Raw genomic sequence first — 17500 nt, 5'->3', positions numbered from 1 at the left:
TGCATCGAGCGGTAGCGAGTGTTGTAAAACCATCTTAAACTTATAAGGATCCTTCCTTAGTGTCTAATCTGGAAACAAAGATTCCTCCCCCCCCCTCTCTCTCATAATATTACATAAGAATCGCTTGATTAGCGAAAATAAACTGAATTGGTCATCTTATTGTTATTTATGACTGAGAATACACTGTCTGCAAATTCCCAGGGAACTAGAATTTTGTAGTTTACGTGAATCGTAAGCCTTAAGTGGGTGAAAGTGGAGTAATTCTCACCGAGGAAAATTATATTTTTAATTTAAGAATGCCTGCTCGTCTACCGCCTGTCTGATGACTTGATAAAGCGAAATCCAATGAACAGATTCTTACATTGTATTTCCCATTACCTTCTGTTACTTCTTTCTAAAAGTCTGAATTTCAAGTCAGTGACCCCTGTGGGCTTGTTCCAAATGAATAGATTCATCTTCTGAATAATAATAATAATAATAATAATAATAATAATAATAATAATAATAATAATAATAATAATAATGTGCATTTCAAAATTTGCTATGTTTCATGTAACATTTGACTAGATAACACTGGAGTCTTCGATTTGCTAGTAATCAAATTTTGCAAGGTTCAGTTTTTTCATGAAGGTATCCAAACATAGATGCATAACTTTTTAATGTGACTTCTTAGTGAATGTTGCTCGTATATGACGAAACTGAGTATTGATTTTGACGATTCCTCTTCCCTGCCAAAGCTGTTTCATTTTCCATTTTGGCTTCGCCAGCAGTCTTCTTTTAAGAATATGTCGAATTTATGATTTCTTAAACAAACATATTGTGGAGGTCTCACTTCTTGCAAAAACTTCACCATAAACTAAGAGTCTGTTCCACACCAAACTTGTTTCATTTTAGTTTGATTTCACCAGCCGTCATATTTTAAGAATATGTCGAATTTCATGATTCCTCCGATAAATATATTTCGGAGGCCTCGCTTACAACAATAACTTCACTGTAAACCAAGCGTCTGTTACCAGAAAAACGCCTCATTTGCCACATATTTGCTCTTAAACGCTTCATTTTCCAAAATGACTTCTCCAGCAGCTGTACTTCACGACACTCAAAAAACTGTATGCGTTTCAGTAAGTCCACTTCATAATGTGGTTATACGAGCTCAGAGCTCTCACGAATCCATTCAGTTCTTAAACGTCAAAAGAATATAAACAAAGTTTTCGAAATAAGAACACTGATTACACAAGCTTTGTAGTCTATCTAAGGGTTGGTCGACGTGGAACCAATCTTGCAGTAAGCTACAAAGTCTGTGCAATCAGTGTTCATATATCGAAAACATTTTTATGATCTTCTGCTATAGCTGAAGAATGAATGGATCCGCAAGAACTCTGAGCCGTAAATCCTTGTTATGCATTGAGTTACTGGACAAGGACAGAAAAAGTAGACTCGGCAAGGCAACCGATGCCAAGCGCTTGGACCCTTGAGGTCATTCAGCGCTGGAGAGGAAAATGAGAGTAAATAGTTTTAAAGGTGCAACGGGAGGAAAACCTCGCAGTTGCACTATGAAGCGGTTGCTTAGGAGAGAGTGGAAAGTAAGAAGACAGAAAGAGAATATGAACGGAGGTATAGTTACAATTATGAAAAGTGTTGCAGCCAGTGGCCGACAAAGGGCGCTGCAAAAACCGTAAGTCATGCCTACAAGGCACCGTATGAGGTGCACTGGCGGCACTAACTCCTTTATCGATCAGAATCGTTGTGTCAACACGACGCTGGTGACGGATTCAAGATAATCAGCAGTTTTCCGCTCTTATTGATGCTGGTCACGTGTCAAGGAGAGTCTTGGTAATTGGCTGGGTGTCCTCTGAATAACTGAATTCTGAGAGGGGTAATAAAACGCCCAATCATTTCCCAAAGAGCAATAGATCTTTACGCCTCGATCCTTCATATATGAGATTAACTGAGGCTATTAGTGACCCTTGAACGTCATTACCCATCATTTCTGACTTCTCCATTTCTTGTTCGCTCAAGTCCTTCGTAATACAGCGAAGATGTCGCGACACTGCATATGGTGAAGCCATTTCGAGTCATAAATTACCATTGCTCAAGATGTCCCGTCGAAGGGGGATAGAATGTTCCTGAATGCTCTCAAGTTTATGTTGTATCGAAATAACGGACATTCCCATGACGAACGTATTCATAAGCATAGGCGATATAATCAATTTATCTATTTATTTGCAGCATAAGTGCTTGCTCTCTGTCTCTGTCTCTGTCTGTCTGTCTGTCTGTCTCTCTCTCTTTCTGCAAACACACAAACACATTTTTTTACAATGTTGTATGGTAATAATAATAGAAACCGTTTCAAAATCCAGCCATTGCCAATTCCATTGTTTTGTTTGGTTACCCAAACGAACGTAATCATAACCACGCGAATCAGTAAATTTATCTGTAGTATATATGTTTGATTTCTCTCTCTCTCTCTCTCTCTCTCTCTCTCTCTCTCTCTACACACACACAAACACTCACACAAACTTTTTATAATGTTGTGTGGTAATAATAAAAAAAAGGCTCTCCAAAACCCACCCACTCCAAATTCTGATTTATTTTGTCTTTGCCAAAAGACAAAATTCCCAAAAAGTTCTACTATAGTTATTAATATCATCAAACGTTAACAAAAACGACATGCCATCTGCTGATTATAATCCTACAAATAAGTGAAAGATGACCAGTGATGCAGAAAATGGCGATTGGTGAAAAAGAATCTAAATGAAAAAAAAAAAGTCATACAAACTTTATAAAAATCAGCAAACATGGAGAATGCTAACAACAATCTCAGCAAACTTGTGATGGATGACAGCAGAAATAGCTCCGGAAATTCAACAGTGTTTTTCAATGCTTTTTTCTGACAAATTAAAGTACTTGATTTTTGCATATCCTAACGGAAAGAGAAATTATTTTCATTAATCAAAAAACTGTTGGAACTGGCAGGTAATAATAAAGATAAAGTTTTTGTAATAATCTCCTAATCACATGAGAAATTAAAAGCTACTGAAGAAAACCACTGTGATGGAAGAGTAAACCATATATATATATATATATATATATATATATATATATATATATATATATATATATATATATATATATATATATATATATATATATATATATATATATACATACACGTGTGTGTGTGAGCAACATGAGTGCTAAAGATGGTAGGTATCTCGTCCATGTGTGCGTAGGTGGAATTTAATTTTACATATATTCTCAATATATGTTTCACCTACATCAATGTGGGAATCTTCCCCATGATACTAATGTTACTGATAATATCATGAGGATGTAACTGTGGTAGAAGAGAAAATGTTTTTCTCCGGTAACATCCATTAGTTTGAAAAGAAACTTTTTAATGAAATGTCCATAACAACGAAAAATATCGTAAAAAATAAATACATTATAGAGCTGCCAAAATCGACAGCCATTCTTTATCTCATTGGCTTTCTGAACTACCGACTCTCATTAAGCGAGTTTTAATTTTACGCCTTGATACGATAATTTTGTTTAATATTTCTTTTATCATAGCAGTTTAGCCCAACGATGATGACATGACGTGGTGAGTGTTTCGATGAAAATAACAGTTATATTACAAGTTTTCCTTTCATTCATTTCCAAGATTTCTTTCAAGTTTCTCAAATAATTAGATTGAATTGATAGTTATGTGGAGGAACATTATCTGAATGTAAGGAGACTGTTCTTGTACGGTATTTTCTCATTCGCAATATGCAAACAATACTAACAAATCAACTGGAAGCGCGGGTAATTTGCGTGACAAATTTCATATTATGGGATGAGAGTAGCATTTCTTCCTTGGGAACTTTTCCAGATCTCATTTCTTGTGTCAGGAACACATTCTTTATACCTGGAAGATGTATCTTTATTGCCCTATTTACTTTGACAAGTTCACGCTTAAGTTTTCTCTCTCTCTCTCTCTCTCTCTCTCTCTCTCTCTCTCTCTCACAGTATAAACTTATCAGAGTTTATATATATATATATATATATATATATATATATATATATATATATATATATATATATATATATATATATATATATTATATATATATATATATATATATATATATATATATATATATATATATATATATATATATATATATATATATATTTAAAGGACACATATATGCATTTCATAGCTTCAATGCTTTAAGATGTTATCGTGGAAGATTCGGTGTAACAGCGAACTAGGGCGAGAGGTTTGATGCAAGATTGCTGAAACAGCGCATATTTTGATTCCTCAGCTCTTTGCGCGAGAAGCTCAGCAATATTGGAGATCAGGTGATCTCCGAAGCGTTATGTATATTCGTGAGTACGTGCGTTACTTTGATCTAGATTATGCCAAAATATGCCCTAAAAAGTGAGTTTGATCGTTCATTAACGTGACAGAACTGCAATTGTCCAGTTATAACTTTGGAGTGGTTCCAGGCTTTGAAAATCGGCAGATAAGGTAGAGTCTCAAATCTCTGTTTTTGTGGGAGAAAATTGAACTTGTGATTTTTTACCATGACTTTCTAATCATTATGTACTTGTGAACTGGTGTGGGAAATTTAATATGGATGTTCATACCTCTTTTATATTATTATTTTGTTGTGTTACGTTTGCCATATCTTGGCTATACATTTTACACTTTCCATTACTGTGTTTTGTATTTCATATATTTTTGGGAGTTTTCTATCATGTTTAATTCTTTCGACAGATGTCTGTGGACTTGGGAGTTTGATAAAGAGGACATGCAAATCATTTGCAATGTCAATCTCTTTATGTGGTAGACTGTTTTTTTACATACATGACTTTTAGTTATTGATTTGTGAGTATGTGAGATTTTGGGTTTTTCCAGGCTATTAGCCATAATGAGACTTCTTTAGTCAGAAGTGCTTTGCAGTTTAGAGTTTATTTATCTGACTCGATAATTCATTTATTTTGCATTTTAATCTTTGTTTTGTTTATTTCATTTCTTGTTGGGTTATTTGAATAATAAACCTATTTTTGTAGGAACGATTGTGTTTCTTTAAATAGTCCATTTAATTGCTTTGAGAGAATGAGAGAGGTCGGATGGGTGAGCTTCGATAAACGATGAGAGAGAGAGAGAGAGAGGGATTCGGGCTGAGAGAGAGAGAGAGAGAGAGAGGAAAAAAAAGAGTGGAATCAGGGTTGAACCTTTTACGTCTTTTTCCTGAAGTAGTTAAGATCAACGTACACTTCCAAAAAAGTGTTGATCTGTTCCTGTAACATATATATATATATATATATATATATATATATATATATATATATATATATATATATATATATATTATATTATATATAATGCACAAATACATACATACAGAAGAGGTGGGAAAAGTAAATAAAAGGAACTTAAATATCGTAAAACAGGTAAGATACGTGGATGACATCTTGATCATTTACAAGGGAGAAAGGGAAGATCTACACAAGTTTTTAGAAAACATAAATAAACTAAACGAACACATCAAGTTTACATTAGAAGAGAAGGAGGAGAAATTCCTTTCTTGGATGTCCTGGTCAAGAGGGTAGGGAAAATTTAAAATTCAAGGTATATAGGAAGAAGACACACACCAATTCATACATACATAGGTTCTCCAGTCATAGGAAAGAAATAAAAATAGGATTAATGACAGGGTTGGTCATCAGGGCTTATAGGGTTTGCAGTCCCGAATTTTTAGACGAAGAGTTGGATTACCTGAGGGAGAGTTTTAGGAGATTAGCTACCCTAAGTATTGGTGGAAGTGGGCACATATCAAAGCAAGGAAAAACTATTTTGGGGAGAGGGAAAGGATAGAAAAGGAACATTTGGTAGGAAAGAAAATAATTACACTATCAGACAACAACTCTATTGCACCCATCAACAGAAAGCTAAATAATTTCAAATTGAATAGGCAGCTACAAAAACACCATTAGGAATAAAATAGTTAGAAACAAAAAGTCGGTAGAGGGGGAAGAGATTAGAGGGGGGGTTTATATGGCAGCGTGTCTAGACTGTGAAGAAGGGTACTATGGCGAAACTGGCAAATCATGTAAAGAGCGGAGCAAACAACATCTGCAGAACATAAGGCATTATAATCAGACGTCGGCAGTTGCCAAACACTGTTGGGAAAATAATCACAGAATAGACTGGGAAAATATGAGTTTTTTGTACAGGAACACCAACAAAACATCTAGACTGGTTGTAGTGAACGCCTTCATAACTTGCGCCAACAACGCGATGGCAGGGAACACCGGAAACTGCTTTGAAGACAGCAAATCTAGAAAAATCGTATACTCCACAGTAGCAAAGAAACGAAGAAAAAACGTAAGAGAACGCACGGAAAACGGTCACCTAGGAGGAGGGATCAGAGAAAGACCAAGGTCAAGAGTGGGTGGAGGTCACACAGGAAGAGCTAGGCGATTATAGGATTAAAAGTACCCAGCACACAGATATAAATACAGCCGGACTACGCATCTGCTCATTGTACGGATACTTGATAATGTGGACTGTTTGTCCAAGAAAGCTTGTAACTTTTTGAATAAGAACTCCATTAGATACCATCCAGTTTGAATGAGGTCCTTTTAGTAATATATATATATATATATATATATATATATATATATATATATATATATATATATATATATATATATGTGTGTGTGTGTGTGTGTGTGTGTGTGTGTGTGTATGTGTGTGTGTGCGTATGTAAATTTAGATTTGTAACCTTTCATACGAGACGATGATAACTTTTGCTGAATACTCCTTATATCGACATTGTATGCGACAAGTATATGTCAATAAATGATGAAGTTATCACAACAAAGAACAGTAAACGTCAGGAAGGAACACAAATCATATTTTAAGCAGATCTTGAAGAAAAATAACACGAGAAAGGAAAAGGATTACCTCACCAGAGATGTTTGATTTACCACGGAAATTTTACTTTCACGAATTTATAGTTTTTTCTCATCCAACGCTTATGAACGCCTTATCTTAGTACGAAGATGGTTACACTAGATTTGCGGTCATGTTCGGTGTAGGGGCAACATCAGAAACTTTCTTGGCAGCCAATACATGCTCCTGTGCAAGAATGGTTAAGGCTTTTTTTTTTTTTTAAGAAACATAATAACTTGGCAGCAGAATCATTATTAAACTAATAATTTTTGCGGCCCAGCGGGTGTGACCAATTCTTATGTTTCCTTTTACATTTAATGTGGGAAACCTTGTTAGACAAAGTGGCTGTGCAATGATCCCATTATTTTCTTCGGCAATAACGTTTCATTTTTAAGAGCGAGATCACGTCTTTGATCTTTTCTCTCTGCTTAGTGAATGGCAACCTGGGACTACGTCCTATTATGGTGGGCCAGTGTTTCTAAGATCCAAGCTCCAACGAATGTTTTGTAAAACTGGAGGAGGATGCCCCGTCGCACTGTGTAACTGGCTTGTTGTATGAATGGAATATAGGATTTAGGCCTATAACCAAGCGCTGAGACCTGTGAAGTCATTCACGATTGAAAGATAAATTGAGAGTAAAAAGGTTTGAAAGGTGTAACAGGATGAAAACATCGCAGTTGCAGAAGGTGGAAAGTAAGATGGAAGAAAGAGAATATAAATGGAGGTAGAGTTAAAGGAATGAAAAGGGTTGCAGCTCTGGGCCAAAGGGACGCTGCAAAGAACATTAAGTAATGCCTACAGTGCACCCCGTGAGGTGCACTGACGGCACTACCCACCCACAAGACTTATTCTTGTTATGTTGCTGAAAGTTTTCACTCTTACCCTTATTCTTGATAATTAGATAACTGGGTAGACTATACCCTTGATGTGATTAGAGGGAGAACTTGCTAAGAGCAGGTTCTCCATGATAAACCTTGCAATGCAGATGCACTAACGGCCATGGTTGGCTGAAAATGACATGAATACGTCCATATGAAAATGCAATTTGCTAAGTTACTGAGTACGAGAGAGACTCTGCAACTAACGAAAAGATAGAATAGACGTTTCGAAAAGGAAACAGGACTTTATGCACACCAAAAGCGAATAAATACCTTACAGTAAGAACAATAGAAGAAACTATAACATCATGTAGCATATGAGTATAACAAGGGCACAGAGAGATTTAAATGATTGACAGAGTAATTATCCTTGCTGCTACCTGCCTTCAGTAGCAGGGCCTGTTGATTATCATACAATCTATTCAACGCTACAAAAACCCAGCATACATTGAGAGAGAGAGAGAGAGAGAGAGAGAGAGAGAGAGAGAGAGAGAGAGAGAGAGAGAGAGAGAGAGAGAGAGAGAGAGAGGTTAAAAGCCAGACGTCAACATCTATTATTATTATTATTATTATTATTATTATTATTATTATTATATTCAGAAGATGAAACCTATTCATATGGAACAAGCCCACAGGGGTCATTAACATGAAATTCAAGCTTCCAATGAATATGGTGTTCATTAGGAAGAAGTAAGAGGAGGTAAAGGGATATACAAAAAGAAGATATCCCACTTATTAAAAAGAGAAAATAAATCAATAACTTAATAAAAAGAGAAAATGTATTAAAATTCAAGGAGGATATTATTAGGTAGTAATCCACTGCATCTTCGCTTGAACTTCTGAAGTTCCAATTGCTAGACATCCTCTGGAAGGCTGTTCCACAGTCCAAAAGTATGACGAATGAAGCACCTCTCGAACTGAGAATTCTACAGAAAGGCACATTTATTGCATGTTGGTGCTGCTGTTCAGCGAATCTGGTTGCTCTTGGCAGATAAAGGGGATCAGGGATCAGTTGTGAATGTGAACGGTCTCTGTTGAAATACAACTTATAAAAAAAGTGACAAACAAGAGACCATCCATCGATAGTCCAAAGTCATAACTGCTACTATTAGGAAACAGAGACCTATCACCATGAACCTCTCTTCCTAAAAGAGATAAGTCTCTAGCAGAAACAGACATCCACAGAGGAGAACAGTATTCTGGTAAAGGAAGCACAAACAACCTAAAACAGGTTGCACTGATTTTATCAGTTATAAATATATGAGGCCTTACGAACAATACCTAACTTTCGTGCGGCATTTGCTGAAACGTTCGTTAGATGCTTCTCAGTAGTTATATATTATTCAAAAGTTACACCTTGAATAGTTAAAGCTTCAAACTCATTCAGCAAAGTTCCATCCACCTCAAGGGAAGGATGGGATGGGAAATCTGTACGAGGTCTGCTAATCATTAGTGTTTTCGTTTTATTGGAGTTCAACCTCATGCCCCGCCGACTACACCATTCCCTGATCCAGTCATGTCCCGATTGAGGCCGAGAGCTGCCTCATTTCTCATAAGTTGAGACTGTTATTACACCCACAAGTGTTGAGTCATCGGCATACTGAACAATCTTGTTTTCCAGGCCAACAACCATATCACTTGTATACACTAAAAATAACAGTGGACCAAGAAACATTACCCTATGGAACTCCAGACAAAATAGGTCTTGGCTCACTAAAGATCCCGTCCACGGCAACTCGCTGCTGCCTACATGTAAGGACACTTGGAGTAATCCTAAAACTTATCCACCCACTCCAAGATTCTGAAGTTTATAAATAAGTGCCTTGTGATTTACTAAATCGAAAGCAGCGCTAAAACCTATTTGAATTACTCTGCACTCAAAACCCCTATCAAGTTTCCCTTGCAAATGACAAGTCAAGTCTGAAAGAGCATAGCAGGCACCTAACTGCTTCCTATGTGTATATTGACACTCAGCTAACAACCCTTTAGATTCATCATACTTATACAGTGGCTTAAAGACAATTTCTTTTAGTAACTTTGGAGAGCACAGGGAGAACAAAAATTAGCCTGTAGTTACTGCAGTCTGCAGATATACTGCTCTTTGGAACAGACACTCTATTACTAAGCTTGTGCTCACCTGTAAAGATACGACGTCGACATAAAAATCTTTAGAATCTACTTATCTTGGGAGACAACAAACTAGAAGCTTTCTTAAAAAACAAAGGGAAGAAACCATCAGGATCTTCTCCACCCCAGCTTTCAAGATTATCCAGAATTTTCTTAACATCCCTTGAGCGAAATGCACATTTTGTAAGAACAGGGTCAGGATGACAAGTATCAGGGAGAGGGACATCTCCAGCTGATTGCTTAGCTTCAAAAGCTCGATGAAGCAGTTCAGCCTTTTCCTGGGGCCAGTAACCTATTTACTATCATCTGTTAGTAGTGGTGGAATGGAAGGCGAGCCTGACCCAAAGATAGATGAAGCCGATGTGGTCCACCACAGATGGGGCTGAATAATTCCTTCAAATTTCTTCTTCAGGGGATTATTGTAATTTATCTCAGCAGTATGGTAAGTTCTATCCGCAGCACGGCGAGAATCAACGAAAATGGTATCATTATCATTTGAACGATTTCGTCTCCAAGCGTCGAATTTTGTCTTTGTCAATGTACTGTAGGCTCGTCCACATTTATCATCAAACCATGGCTGGTCATTTGTCCTAAATTTGATGACCTTGCTGTAGGGACAGACCTTATTAAAACAGCCATCAGTATGTTTACCCTGATGCCTCCTTCCTCGCATCAGGTCTCTCTCTCTCTCTCTCTCTCTCTCTCTCTCTCTCTCTCTCTCTCTCTCTCTCTCTCTCTCTCTCTCTCTCTGTCAATTCTTGGAATGACCTAGTTAAGCCAGCTATTTCTGCTTAAAAAAGTGTAAACTTTCATTACTCCCCAAGAAAAAGTTAAATGAAAGTTATGATGAAAACTTTCACGGATAATTTAATACCCTCTTGTACACACAAAAATATGACCAGGGTCTGGCAAAATACTCAGTGGTATAAATCAGTCTTCCTGGTTATTTTAAGATTTAAAACTTGATTCTTTCGGAGGTCGTTTCAATGTTACCTATCCTTTTACACACGACTTATAATTTTAGTGTCATGGAGTGAGTGAGTAAGTAAGCGAGGGATACGTTTATTATTAACTAGAGATACATGATTCTACAATGTTATTTCACACAACAATGTATATGGCCGCCTTAATCGCGAGAGAGAGAGAGAGAGAGAGAGAGAGAGAGAGAGAGAGAGAGAGAGAGAGAGAGAGAGAGAGAGAGGAAATTTTAGTTTTATAGTCACAGTCGAATCGACTCCCCTACAACACTTGCCTTAATATTTCTCTTGACACTCAGTTGGATTAATCCGATCTTCCCTCGGCGATGATAGTTTGGGGATTACTGGGGATTACCCAGAGGAAGGGAGGGACCGAGATGGACTAGGGCTAATGTGGGTAAGGGTAAGAACAATTGGAAGAATATGAATTTATTATGCTTACTCTGATGTCCCCTCCTCGCATCCAGTCTCTGTCTCTCTCTCTGTCTCTCTCTCTCTCTCTCTCTCTCTCTCTCGCATTCAGGGCGTGAAAGTGAAAATGAATATGGCTTTCGTGCTATGAACATTTTGAAATGACTATTCCTCTCGCTTTGTTCCTTTATACAAAGGACCTGTCGTCGTTCGACTTCAACACTGACATTGTAGACATTTTATTGTCAATTTATTACTCAATTTGCAGTACCATATGAAAAATATATTAAAATTTTATTATCAGTTTATTACTCCATTTGCAGTAGCACGTGAAAAATTTATTTTGTAACTTGTGGAAAAGAGCAGAACTTACAATAGTACAAACATTTGAAGGTAAAAATTCCCAAAACTGTTGAAAGACTGTTTTTTTCCCGAATACCTACTAATGGCCACATGGACGAGGGCGAATTCGATTACGGTAAATTCGACGCCTCATAGAACCATTTTTCCAGCACAATTCATTTCAGCATTTACGGAGAGGTGACCCTATTCTGTTTTTTTTTTTTTTTTTTTTGCTTGTGGATTTTCAAGAAGGATTCTGAAATTGCAAACAATTTTCCTCTTCTTTTGAATAATGAATGGCTGCCCGAAGGGAGTGTAATGGATGCGCATAGCCATGCTAAAATAATACGAGCTTACGTTTATATTTCGGATATTAGTCAGCCCTTGTCCTCAGGGAGCTGTTCCTCTAAGATTTTGACTTTCTGTCTAAGAGGTTACATCACTTATATCGCGTATATTAGCAAGCAGGATTATCATACTTCCGCATGCAAAACACAATGCAAAAGTTATGCCACGATGAGTCGTCTTTCCTTTCAGATGTGGATTTGAGAGAGAGAGAGAGAGAGAGAGAGAGAGAGAGAGAGAGAGAGAGAGAGAGCAGATTTCATTAATGGCTCACCGCTAACTTCGAATGAGTTCCGCGTTCTATCAGTCGCATGTAAATTTATCTACGTCAACATAGATTAAATTCACACCATGTGTGGCGCAAAAAATTACCCACGCGAACGGCATTCCATCAACTAATGCTCCGAATTTGGAGAGAGATATTACAGATCCGATATTTCCATAATATGTAAGTTTTTTTTATCGTAAACTTGTCACAGAGACGCTGATTGAACGCACCTCATCCTCCCTCACAGACACGCGAGGCTAAATCAATCCCTAGATGGCGGAAAATATGATCAAATCTCGGTTTTTGTATTTGTAATTCTCTCTCTCTCTCGCTTTCTCTCTTTCTCTCTCTCACAGACACACACACACACACACACACGTTGGCTAACCACCGATCTGCGGTTAACGTGCTGTATAAGCTTTTACTTGACAGATTTAACTCTGATTTAAATGGTACTAACATATTTTAAAACACAAATTTATCCTCTCTCCTCTCTCTCTCTCTCTCTCTCTCTCTCTCTCTCTCTCTCTCTCTCTCTCTCTCTTTGAAGGATTTCCCTTTAACATTTGAACCTGAGCTTTCAAATGTTATCAGTGCAACGCATTGTATGCAAATATCTCTCATCCCGGCGCTCTGACTGAAATCTCCAAACCCTCAAAGCCACGTAACACTCAACTAGCAATTTAATGCCACACAGTCAGGGGTTCCACGCATGTACAAGTGGTATGTTTGTGGCCGATAAGTGAACCTGTCGGCCACAAACACTTTGCAATACCTACGTGGAACCCCTGACTGTGGCATTTGCTAGTTGAGTGTTACGTGGTTTTGAGGGTTTGGAGTAGATGTCCCGTCAGAGCGCCGTGATGAAGGATTGTTGCATGCAAAATACGCTCTGATAAACTTAACTGTTGTTTCTGCACCTTCGTATTAAATGGTAAGTGCTCTTTTTCGTACGACGAGTGCAAAATTCCAGTGTTGCCTTTACAAATAACACATCGAAGGAAATTGCAAAATTGAAAGAGTCTGAATCATCATCTATGCTAACCTGTTTTAGGGTTCTCAGAGATGCAGCGTTTTTCAAACAGTGGTTCCCAACCCTTCAGTGGGTTGCGAGATAAATAAAATGAGTCGCGACAAAAAGAAGGAAAAAACGCAAGTGGGTGCAAAGTGCAGAAAATAAATAACTAAACGTTGCACAGCACTCATAAATCATCGCTAGTGTTACCGAAATCTCCCATGACAAGACAGGCTTTACCAATTAAAACATATAGTAATAGTACAGATTATTAGGAATTTATTATACATAAACAAAAAGGATGTCGTCGCAGCCTAAATACCTTCAAGGTTTTATCCAAGACAATCGACAGTCTCCCACTCCCTCCGGCCCCCTCTCTTTATCCCTGAATCCTTAATTATCAGACAAGTTTGGTTAAATTCCAATAGCTAGTTGTCATCAACAACTCTGGCAATCGACAAACACACACACTTCATTAAACAAGGTTGTTTTAAAATTGAATGGCTAGTTGTCAACAGTTTTTTTTACATAATTTTTATATTTTTTCTCAGTCTTTACTCATTTTACAGATACTCGTGTGGTGTTGCCGTTTAGTTATTAAAGTGATTAATGTTTTATTTATAACTGTAGATTATTCTACAGGAGGCTGTTTTCCTTCTGCTTTTCTCTTAGCATAACTTTCCTATTTCTTCTCAGTCTTTACAATTCTTTTCTTTTTTTTTCACTCAGACTTAGTCTCAGCACTTTTAGACATTAGGCAAGCTCTTATCATATTCCATTTTTATTTTTACTGAGTTTATCTGTCTTGTTCGCCAACAGATCACCATTCGTTCCAGGCAGGCGGAGATACGTTCTCTCGAGTGCTTCCATCAGATATGCTTTTGAATTTGGTATTTGTCTATTTGTCCATCAGTCATTGATGCAGGAAAAAGTTTTTGATATATTAAGTTTAAATGGGGATTGATATGATCAAAATCAGGAATCACGTGCTTATGAGCAAACAAGCACATCCATCCCGTTAAACGACATTTTTTTTTTGGTTTTTGGTCAAAATATTATTTACTTTAACTTTGTGTCGGGATTTCCTTTAAATTTATTTTAACTCGTGTTAAACAAAATAAAATTATAGAAAAAAAGAGGGAAGAAGTGCAGTGTAAACAAAGGTCGTCATTTTACAGGCTCCTATTTTTCTCGATTATTTCGGTGAAGGAGGACAATATGAATGTCTAAGGTAATGTCATGAAGCTTTTAAAGTATCAAGGATAGCATAGACATTGAACATTTCCTTGTTGACAGTGAAACTAAAGTAGATAGGAAAGAAATTTTCTCAACACTTTCCTCGCCTGGCCGGACAGGCCATATGCCCTCAGGCTATGGCTGTGACGTAATAGAAGTGACGTATAGAGCGTTCGGACGAAGTGAAAATGGCTTCATTTTGCACGCCACCCATTAGGAGAAAAGACTCCGTTGGTTTAATTTTTTCCGGTAAACCGAGCTTGAATGATGTTGATGATGTAATTTTTGAAAAGCTGAGTGATTTGATTGGTGCTCAAGAAATGCGAGGCAATAAAGTGATCTTGAAGTTCCAGAATCAATGTGTATATGAAACTTTTCTAAACAATTATGATGAAAAAGTAATTTGTTTACCTAGTGGTCTGGAGGTTAAAGTAGTTAATTTCAGCAGTGTCTTTACATTTGTCTCAATAAGGTACGCTCCATTTGATATGCAAAACAGTATGTTGAGTGATGTATTAAGCTCGTACGGGAAAGTTATTGGGATACGTGATAATACTACTCACTCGGTAGACGTAAAAGACTGTTAAACGGAATACGAGCGGCTAAAATGGAAATTAAGAAAACATTCCATCGGTGCTTTTCATAGGAGGACATACTATTTCTTTCATGTATAACGGACAGAAAAAGACAGGTCTCACATGTGGCAGTGGGAATCATTTTGCTGTAGATTGCTCCTTGGAAGCTCTTCGTTGGGTGAGTCGGTAGAGCTGCGGACTGTCACTCGATGAGCCGGAGTTCAATTCCCCGGCCGGCTGATGAAGAGTTGGAGGAATTTATTTCTGGTGATAGAAATTCATTTCTCGCTATAATGTGGTTCGGATTCCACAATAAGTTGTAGGTCCCGTTGCTAAGTAGGCTAACCAATTGGTTCTTAGCCACGTAAAATAAGTCTAATCCAGGCCAGCCCTAGGAGAGCTGTTAATCAGCTCAGTGGTCTGGTAAAACTAAGGTACACTTAACTTTGCTCCTTGGACAGAATAGTGAATATTTTTGAGAATGAGAAGGATTTTCCAAGTCTGCCGAATCTACGAGGGAACGAAACACAAGAGAACGAAACACAAAGGAACGAACAAAGCTTTGAGAAGGAAAAGCAAAAGTCACTAGGTGAAGATACACCAAATGGTAAAAATGTTCATAACATCAAGAGTGCAATATTGGAAAATGGCAACAACGACCCAAGTGTTTAAACAGAGAGGAAGAATATTGAGCTTGAGGATAGTGAAAACTCAAAGAATGTGAGGATAAGGATTCAAATGAGGAGGAGGAGGAGGTGATATCTATCGATGTGGAGGTACATAGTGGAACAAGTTGGGAAGCGTCTGAATTGGTGATTATACCACAAGAAACTACACCTGTTGAAGGCAACACTGTTGTCACGACGAATGTTGACGTTCATCAAGAGGACAGAAAGATATATAAATCTGAAACCGGAACACGAAACTGGTCAAAGACGAGAGGGAGGAGGACAAACTGATGCAGAATATATTGACGAAGGCTGATGGAAATTGGGAAAGTGCGTCTCGAAGCGGAAAATGGAAAATTCAAGTGGAAAATGACGTCAAGATGAGAATCTCAAAGAAGAAAATAGGAACCCAAAAATATTCAAGACCTGAAGACAATAGTGATGAGGAAAATTGGAAAAAATTGAGAGACCAGGAAAGGAAAAAGTTGGAATCTTCCTAATTTTACATCTTCAATCTCTCAATTGGTTGTTTAAATGTGAATGGATTAAATGACGTAGGTAAACAAAAGAAGTTGTTATCCTTGTCTAGGTATTATGATATAGATGTTTGGTTATTGCAAGAACATAATGTGAAGGATTTAAAAGCTCTGAGTTTTTCCACAAATTATTATGATGTTTTGTTAAACCGAAGTAATAATCTTGAAGCAGGTACAGCAGTTTGTATAAATAAGTTTAAATCATTATCTGTCATAAGCAAGGAATGGATACTGAGGGACAGATAATAGGAGCTAAAATATCCTGTTTAAATTATGAAATAGCAGTTGTGAATATTTACGCACCTTCTGGTACAGGTAAAAAGAAAGAAAGAGAAGAATTTTTTAGCAATAAAATCTTATTTTCGTAAAAATTATGAAAATGTAGTGTTCGGAGGGGATTTTAATTGTGTTACATCTAACAGAGATGGTAATACGGGGAAACCCAATTTAGTGTCAAAATCATTGTAGAACTTCATAAAAAAATGTAGGATTAAAAGATGTAACATGCACTTGTAAAGGCATTCCACAATATACTTACATTAGAAAAACTATGGTTCTAGGATAGATCGCCTATATACTAAACAGCTACTCCATAATGTGATAAGTACTGATACAATGCCTGTGGCCTTCTCTGATCATTGTATGGTCATTACTAAATTCAGGATAGGCGATGTGCAAGGGAAAGGATCTTGGAAATTGAATGCGTCTTTACTGGAGACAGAAGGAGTTGGCGAAAACTTTGAATGTTTTTGGAGTCATTTAAAACTTAAAAGATAGTTTTAAAATGTAACTGAATGGTGGGAATTTGTTAAAGGGAACGTAAAAGGTTTTTCAATAAAGTTGCCATTGAGGGTATCAAATGAAAAATATGGCTTAATAAATTTATTGCTATATAGATTAAAATATCTATATGGCTTATGTAATGCTGGGAATGATAAATATAATGAAATTTATGCATTGAAAAGTAAAATAAACTGTCTGCAAAACGAACTTTGTGAAGGAATTAAAATAAGAGCAAAATTAAAAGATCAAATGGAAGGGGAAAAAATATCATCGCACTGGCTTGGGAGGGAGAAAAAGCATAAAGGCAATTAATTACCTGGTAAAGAAGCTAAAAGGTAAAAGTGGAAATATGCAAACAGATACAAAGGCTGTTCTCCTGTTTCTTAAGGA

Source organism: Macrobrachium rosenbergii, chromosome 22 (assembly GCF_040412425.1).
Source record: "Macrobrachium rosenbergii isolate ZJJX-2024 chromosome 22, ASM4041242v1, whole genome shotgun sequence".
In the NCBI taxonomy this organism is placed as follows: Eukaryota; Metazoa; Arthropoda; class Malacostraca; order Decapoda; family Palaemonidae; genus Macrobrachium; species Macrobrachium rosenbergii.
Note: the sequence above shows the minus strand (reverse complement) of the source record.